Genomic DNA, 8,614 nt, shown 5'->3' on the forward strand with positions numbered 1-8,614 from the left:
CAATCAATTATGTGCCACCCCACCTTCCTTCATCTGCAAAAAAACTAATCAAAAGACATATGTACAAGGCTAAAAAAATTCAGCAACACTTACCATACTCAGGCTAAAATAATGGCATTTACTATTTTTAAAAGATTATTAGCAAATTTACAGAAATGGTGCATTCGGAAGACAAAACCAATTTTTCACTTTTGACAATTGAGCACCTGCTACATCCAGATTCTAGGGAGGAAAGGAAGGACGATCTTACTGGATCCCATAGCCTCTCCGAGGCACAAACCAGGCTTTTACACAAACCCCCCCCCCCTGCACCCGAGCTTTTTAAAATAGTAAATGCCACTATTTTTGCAAAATTATTACGAGATCTATTATTCTAGAGAATAATGCATATAAATGCATATATGCATATAAATACAAAAGTAAATCAAATCTTATCCTTGTATAATATACAAGCTGATGTGAGATCCCTGTCTACAGGTGGACTGGAACTATTATCCAGTAGGCAGTCTACTGTATTTTATCAAACCGTTATTAGTATAATAGATCTCGTAATAATTTTGCAAAAATAATGGCATTTACTATTTTTAAAAGATTATTAGCAAATTTACACAAATGGTGCATTCGGAAGACAAAACCAATTTTTCACTTTTGACAATTGAGCACCTGCTACATCCAGATTCTAGGGAGGAAAGGAAGGACGATCTTACTGGATCCCATAGCCTCTCCGAGGCACAAACCAGGCTTTTACACAAACCCCCCCCCCCCTGCACCCGAGCTTTTTAAAATAGTAAATGCCACTATTTTTGCAAAATTATTACGAGATCTATTATTCTAGAGAATAATGCATATAAATGCATATATGCATATAAATACAAAAGTAAATCAAATCTTATCCTTGTATAATATACAAGCTGATGTGAGATCCCTGTCTACAGGTGGACTGGAACTATTATCCAGTAGGCAGTCTACTGTATTTTATCAAACCGTTATTAGTATAATAGATCTCATAATAATTTTGCAAAAATAATGGCATTTACTATTTTTAAATGATTATTAGCAAATTTACACAAATGGTGCATTCGGAAGACAAAACCAATTTTTCACTTTTGACAATTGAGCACCTGCTACATCCAGATTCTAGGGAGGAAAGGAAGGACGATCTTACTGGATCCCATAGCCTCTCCGAGGCACAAACCAGGCTTTTACACAAACCCCCCCCCCCCTGCACCCGAGCTTTTTAAAATAGTAAATGCCACTATTTTTGCAAAATTATTACGAGATCTATTATTCTAGAGAATAATGCATATAAATGCATATATGCATATAAATACAAAAGTATATCAAATCTTATCCTTGTATAATATACAAGCTGATGTGAGATCCCTGTCTACAGGTGGACTGGAACTATTATCCAGTAGGCAGTCTACTGTATTTTATCAAACCGTTATTAGTATAATAGATCTCGTAATAATTTTGCAAAAATAATGGCATTTACTATTTTTAAAAGATTATTAGCAAATTTACACAAATGGTGCATTCGGAAGACAAAACCAATTTTTCACTTTTGACAATTGAGCACCTGCTACATCCAGATTCTAGGGAGGAAAGGAAGGACGATCTTACTGGATCCCATAGCCTCTCCGAGGCACAAACCAGGCTTTTACATAACCCCCCCCCCTGCACCCGAGCTTTTTAAAATAGTAAATGCCATTATTTTTGCAAAATTATTACGAGATCTATTATACTAATAACGGTAAATAAATAATAAATAGTAAATAAATCAAAATCAGTTACATTATTTTATCTTATTCATAGCATAAATGTTCTCGAAGATTACTAAAAAGAAATTGAATTAGACTACAGCAAATTGGCAAACTTTACCTTGTATCTGTTTCCACCGAGTTTGTTTGGGGCGTTCTTCAACATATCAGCAATACTTGTCTCAACATCTCTTTCAGTTGCATTAGTGTGGGTGTTGATACAGGCTTCTGGAAATTTATAAGAATTAATTAATATATATAATTATAATTCACTTTGCTATTCCCCATTCCACAGTCCTCTCGTCCTTCCCACTTCCCTGTCCCCACATCATCCCCACTATTCCCACTTCCCTGTCCCATCGTCCTCCTTACCATTTTCCCCTCCCCTGTCCTTCTTCCTCCCCCACCATCTCCCATTCACCTGTCCCTTTGTCCTCCCCAGCATTCCCCTGTCCCCACCATCCCCAACTCCCCAGTCCCCTCGTCCTCCCCACCATTACCCTCTCCTCTGTCCCCTCGTCTTCCCCACCATACCCCCCTCTCGTCCTCCCCACCATTCCAAACTACCTCATCCGATGCATTCTATAATGGTCTGATGCTTCCATCAGAAAATTGGGAACATCAAATGATCTGATATTCCCATCACTGAAAAATAAGAACAGCTAAAAAAATGAAATGAAAAAAATAAAAAAATAAACTATACTCATGAAATGAACAGTATGGTAAACAACACAGCTCAATTTCAATGCAATGTCACACAAAATTATTAAATCGAAATGAAAATAAATTGAAATCTATGAAAATTCAAATTATCAATACAATCGGAAATATTGAAATAATATCGCAACATAATATAGTGTGGGTTGCTCTTACGTGCAACAGACGGTGCTGTTTTTCAAAAAAGGCATGGTTTTACCTGTCACAAGTGTGGCATCTATACTTATACTCACGAAATGAACGGTATGGTAAACAACATAGCTCAATTGCAATGCAATGTCACAATAACATTTAATAACAATAACATTTAAATATACTTTAAGATATAATCTAGAAGAAAATAAGAACATTGAAACGGTTCATGAACTCGATTTCAATAAAGGACACTATGGGGAACTTTGAAAAACAGTTAATGAGTATAATTAGACAGACTTGTTGCTAGGCAGAGGAGTAAATAATGAGATATATGGCAAATTTTGCAAAATATACGGCACACAAACATTCATACCCAAACAAAGCAAAATGCTAGGTAAGAACAAAGCAGTTGGCCCGTAGGGGAAAGGAGATACCCACAAGACTGGAATACAAGTCATTAACAAGCACACAAGTACTACACTACACAACAACCGCACTACTACCAGAACTGGACGAATCACTACCAAAACAACACATTGCACATCACTACCAAAACAACACAACACAACACAAGCATTGGCAAAGAATTATAGACCAGTTGCACTAACATCCCACATAATAAAATTATTTGAGAGTGATCAGGAGTCAGATTACTAGTTTTATAGAGACCAATGACCTCCACAATCCAGGCCAACAAGGATTTAGAGCAGTTTCTATGATCGAGCCACTGAGATCTATAAAGAATTCTGATCAAGAAAGAGATCTAGGGGTGGTTTTAGATAGAAAACTATAACCTGAGGATCATATTAAGAACATTCTGCGAGGGGCCTATGCTACACTTTTTAACTTTAGAATTGCTTTTAAATACATAGGTCAAAAAGTTTTAAAAGTTTTAAAAGTTTTTTAAACCTCTCGTGTATCATGAGTGTGTTAAAGCATCAGATGGTGCATTCAGATGATGAATATTACCTAGTTCCTTCATCTGGGAAGAATGAACACATATTGGTGCATTCGGATGATAAAAACTAACTACTGTAGTTTAATTGATCAACAGACTGTATATCATATGCAGACTGTATGTGGATCTGCGGGCCACTCCAAACAACAGCCTGGTGGACCAAGCTCCACCAGGGCTAAAGCACAAAGTGATATAGATGTGATAGAGATATTATATATATATATATATATATATATATATATATATATATATATATATATATATATATATTATATATATATATATATATATATATATATATATATATATATATATATATATATATATGTCGTACCTAGTCGCCAGAACGCACTTTTCAGCCTACTATGCAAGGCCCGATTTGCCTAATAAGCCAAGTTTTCATGAATTAATATATTTTCTCTATTTTTTTTCTTATGAAATGATAAAGCTATCCATTTCATTATGTATGAGGTCAATTCTTTTTTTTATTGGAGTTAAAATTAATAGAGATATATGACCGAACCTAACCTATCTTTATAGGATAGGTTAGGTAGCTGAAAATGTTAGGTTAGGTAGTCGAAAAAACATTAATTCAAGAAAACTTGGCTTATTAGGCAAATCGGGCCTTGCATAGTAGGCTGAGATGTGCGTTCTGGCTACTAGGTACGACACATTATATATATATATATATATATATATATATATATATATATATATATATATATATATATATATATGTATATATATATATATATATATATATATATATATATATATATATATATATCGGACAATTAGTAAAAAAAAAAAAAAAAAAAATTAAATTATTTTACCTTGTACCTAGATCCACCAGGCCTGTTTGGTGCCTGTTTCAGTACTTCAGACATCTGGAAGGTCACATCCTCCTCCTCAACTTGTGGATGTGCGTTGATAGATGATTCTGTAAAATTAAGTTATTTATATAATAATAAATTCAGTATAACAATAATATTCTGTAAAATTAAAAGTAATTTATACATCAATCAGATAAAACTCTCCAGAGATGGTTATACACAACATATAAAGGACAAGTTTCAGAACAAAATATGCATTTAGGAATAAGGTTTTGTACATGTAGGTAGCACATGAGAAAATATGTGGAAGGTGATCAAGTTTATATTAACATGTTAATGACTTTGTTAAGGCTTTGCAAGAATGAAAAAATATTAATAATATAATATCACCTACCAATTAATTGTACATCATTTATAAGTCAATTATTTGCATTATTATTATTCAATACTAATGATATAAAAATGCATTTTGTAATCTACTATTTATGCAAGTATTAAGCACAGGATCATGAAATAAACTGCAAAATACTGTAATGGATAAACCAATTAATTTTACATTTTCCTATAGCTAAGTCAGTCAGTTCTATTAGCAGCAGAGAACAATTATGCCCAACCTCTATTAAATGAAACAATCTTAAGAGCAAGTGATAGAAATATAATCATTTATGCTTGGGATTATGGAATGGTTCCAAATATGAAAAATATCAAGTTTTTGGTTAAAATTTTTTAACTTAAAATTTACATTTTTAAGTGAATTTTAAACTTTAAAAAAATTATTTAATTTTTTGGTTACTTACTTAAAATAACATTATATAGTTCTTGTTTTTGTAGAAATGCCAATTTCTTCTTTTGCCCTTCCAGACTGTATAGTGACCACAGGCCGTTTGTTCATATCTTCATTATTCTTCGAACTGTGGTTGCACAATCAGACCCACGTACACTGGTTAAAAGCATCACCTAAAAGCAACAACAAAAATGTAGTACACTGACGAATTTTGAATATATATATATATATATATATATATATATATATATATATATATATATATATATATATATATATATATATATATATATATATATATATTATATATATATTATATATATATATATATATATATATATATATATATATATATATATATATATATATATATATATTAGTTGATTTTATACCCGCATTAGGTCAGGTGATAATACAATGAAGGTGATAATAAAGCCATTCACAACTGCAGGCCTAATAAAAAAAGGAGGTGGCATAGCAATATCTTACAAAGATACCTTCATCTGCAATAGTCTCATTAGTAATAGAGACGACTATTGTGAATATACCTTTGCCAAGGTTCTCCAGTAAATCCCTTAAATCCTCCTTGACTATAAGTGCCATCTATAGATTTCCCAATACCGACATAGCTTCATTCTCAGATAACGTAAGGAATCTTATCATAAATAACAATCTCAACAAAAATCAAACCAACTTAGTGGTTGGTAATGGTGAACAAAACATGCAGATACTTATATATAACCTGTGAATAGAGTGTAATAACACCAAAACTATTTGTTTATTGTTTTATGACCATAATAATTGAATCACATATATGATTCACTAATATATAATCCTAATAATAATCACTAATATATAATCCATTGAGCATGCTGCATCTCTTTCAGTCTCTTTGCAATTTGAACAGAGGGTTTTAATTGATCGAACCATATTCTTAAAGTAAGTAAATGAGATGTATTCCATATTTTGCAAAATATACGATGAAGGCACACAAACATTCATGCCAAAACTGAAGGGCAGGATTTATGAGGAGACATTAGAGCATTAAATATTCCAAACTAGAAGACAAGAAGGAAAAGAGGAGATATGATCACTACGTACAAAACAGTAACAGGAATTGATAAAACTTGATAGGGAAGATTTCCCGAGACCTGGAATTTCAAGACAAGAGGTTATAGATTTAAACGAACTAAACAAAGATGCCGAAGAAATGTAAGACAATTCACTTTTGCAAACAGAATGGTAAACGGTTGGAACATGTTAGGTGAGAAGGTGGTGGAGGCCAAATCCGTCAAAAGTTTCAAAGCATTATATGACAAAGAGTGCTGGGAAAATGGGACACCACGAGTGTAGCTCTCCATCCATCTGATTGATAACCCAAATGAATTTTTCATGGATATGATACCAACATCAAATCATAAATCAGATGTGATCCTATCCCCACTGGATTTTGAAGAAGCCATAGACAGTATGCCTATGCACTCTGCACCAGGCCCTGACTCTTGGAACTCTATATTCATCAAGAACTGTAAAAAAACGTTATCGCAGGCCCTTCACATTCTTTGGAGACAAAGCCAAGATACTGGCATTGTCCCTGACATACTAAAAACCGCAGAGATAGCACCGCCCCATAAAGGAGGAAATAAGGCAGAGGCAAAAAACTACAGACCGATAGCACTAACATCGCACATCATAAAAATCTTTGAGAGGAATGCTAAGAAGTAAGATCACAAAATACATGGAATCACAGCATCTCCATAACCCCAGACAACATGGTTTCAGAACAGGGGCGCTCTTGCCTATCACAGTTGCTGGACCACTCTGACATGGCACTAGATGCCATGGAAGACAAACAAAACGCTTTGACAAAAAAAAAGCCTTTGACAAATGTGACCATTGTGTTATTGCACATAAAATGCGTTCAAAAGGAATTACCGGAAAATAGGCAGATGGATTAACAACTTCCTGACTAATAGAACCCAATGTGTAGTAGTCAACAAAAATAAAATCTGGACCCATCAACCGTAAGAGCTCAGTCCCCAAGCGTACTGTGCTTGCTCCAATACTTTTTTCTCATCCTCATATCGGACATAGACAAGGACACAACCTATAGTACTTGATCATCCTTTGCAGATGACACTAGAATCTTCACGAGAGTAGGCAACATAGAGGACAACGGCAAACCTCCAATCAGATGTAAATCAGGTCTTTCTATGGGCTACAGAAAATAACATGGTGATTAACGAACATAAGTTTTCAGCTCATGCGCTACGGAAAAAATAAAAAATATAAAACGGAAACCACTTACAAAACTCAGTCAAATCATAACATTGAACGGAAAAAGCAACGTAAAGGATTTGGTGTACTGATGTCAGAAGGCCTTACATTTAAAGAACACAATAAAGTAGCCGTCACAACTGCAAGAAAAATGACAGGATAGATAACAAGAACTTTTCACACTAGAGATGCTATACCGATGATGATAGTTTTCAAGACGCTAGTGCTCTCTAGAGTGGAATACTGCTGCATAATGAAAGCCCCTTTCAAAGCTGGAGAAATTACTGACCTATACTTATGCATTTATCTTCGGTTTAACACAACAGGCACCAGACACACGCTAGGCATCATACACACTAGGATAAAACAAACATTAGGCCAGAAGTCAGAAAAGAATTCAAAGAATTTTACTGGAAAGGCTTGCTGTTAGGAAAGGAAGTAATTGAGATCAATTAATGCACAGTATGTCAATTTTGTGAAATATATGATAAAGGAACAAAAACATTTATACCAAAACAAAGATGCAGAACTAGGAAACAGGATTTGTTCAACTGAAATTTCAAGACGGACAGAGACCAAAAGACACAAAAATGGAATCAATATACGAAGAGGCCAAAACCCCAAACATACCAGTAATACAAAGAGAAACAAACTACACGGCAGTGAGGAGAGAGGCAGAAAGAAATTTTGAAAAAAAGGAACAAACAAATGTAAAGTAGAACAAATCATATTCTATAAATACAGCAACAACAATTGCAGGTAAAGGATAATATTCAGAGCTTTTAAATGCATGGATGGCGAAATACTCAAGAAATTGTTCACGACTTTTGTTAGACCAAAGTTGGAATATGCAGCGGTTGTATGGTGCCCATATCTTAAGAAGCACATAAACAAACTGGAAAAGGTGCAAAGACATGCTACTAAGTGGCTCCCAGAACTGAAGGACAAGAACTATGAGGAGAGGTTAGAGGCATTAAATATACCAAATATACTACACAAATATATATACTACACATGCACAATAAACTACCCTACACAGGCTGAGTATGGTGTGTACAATAAATTATTAGCTAAAAGATAAGACTGAGTTTGTATAAATGGGGGTTAAGTCAGAGTGGGAAAATGTAAGTGGAGTGCCTAAAAAACCCTG

The 8,614-nt window shown here is 34.0% G+C and overlaps 1 long non-coding RNA gene across 1 annotated transcript in view; it reads right to left on the reverse strand.

Annotated features, from left to right (window-relative positions):
- Nucleotides 1–1,990, reverse strand: part of LOC138361194 (uncharacterized) — a 3,308-nt gene extending 1,318 nt beyond the window's left edge. The window contains exon 1 of the long non-coding RNA XR_011226844.1: nt 1,882–1,990. This is a non-coding gene — a long non-coding RNA (uncharacterized lncRNA). The remainder of the gene's footprint in view (nt 1–1,881) is intronic.
- Nucleotides 1,991–8,614: the final 6,624 nt, after the last annotated feature.

This window comes from Procambarus clarkii, unplaced genomic scaffold, assembly GCF_040958095.1.
Source record: "Procambarus clarkii isolate CNS0578487 unplaced genomic scaffold, FALCON_Pclarkii_2.0 HiC_scaffold_250, whole genome shotgun sequence".
Taxonomy (NCBI): Eukaryota; Metazoa; Arthropoda; class Malacostraca; order Decapoda; family Cambaridae; genus Procambarus; species Procambarus clarkii.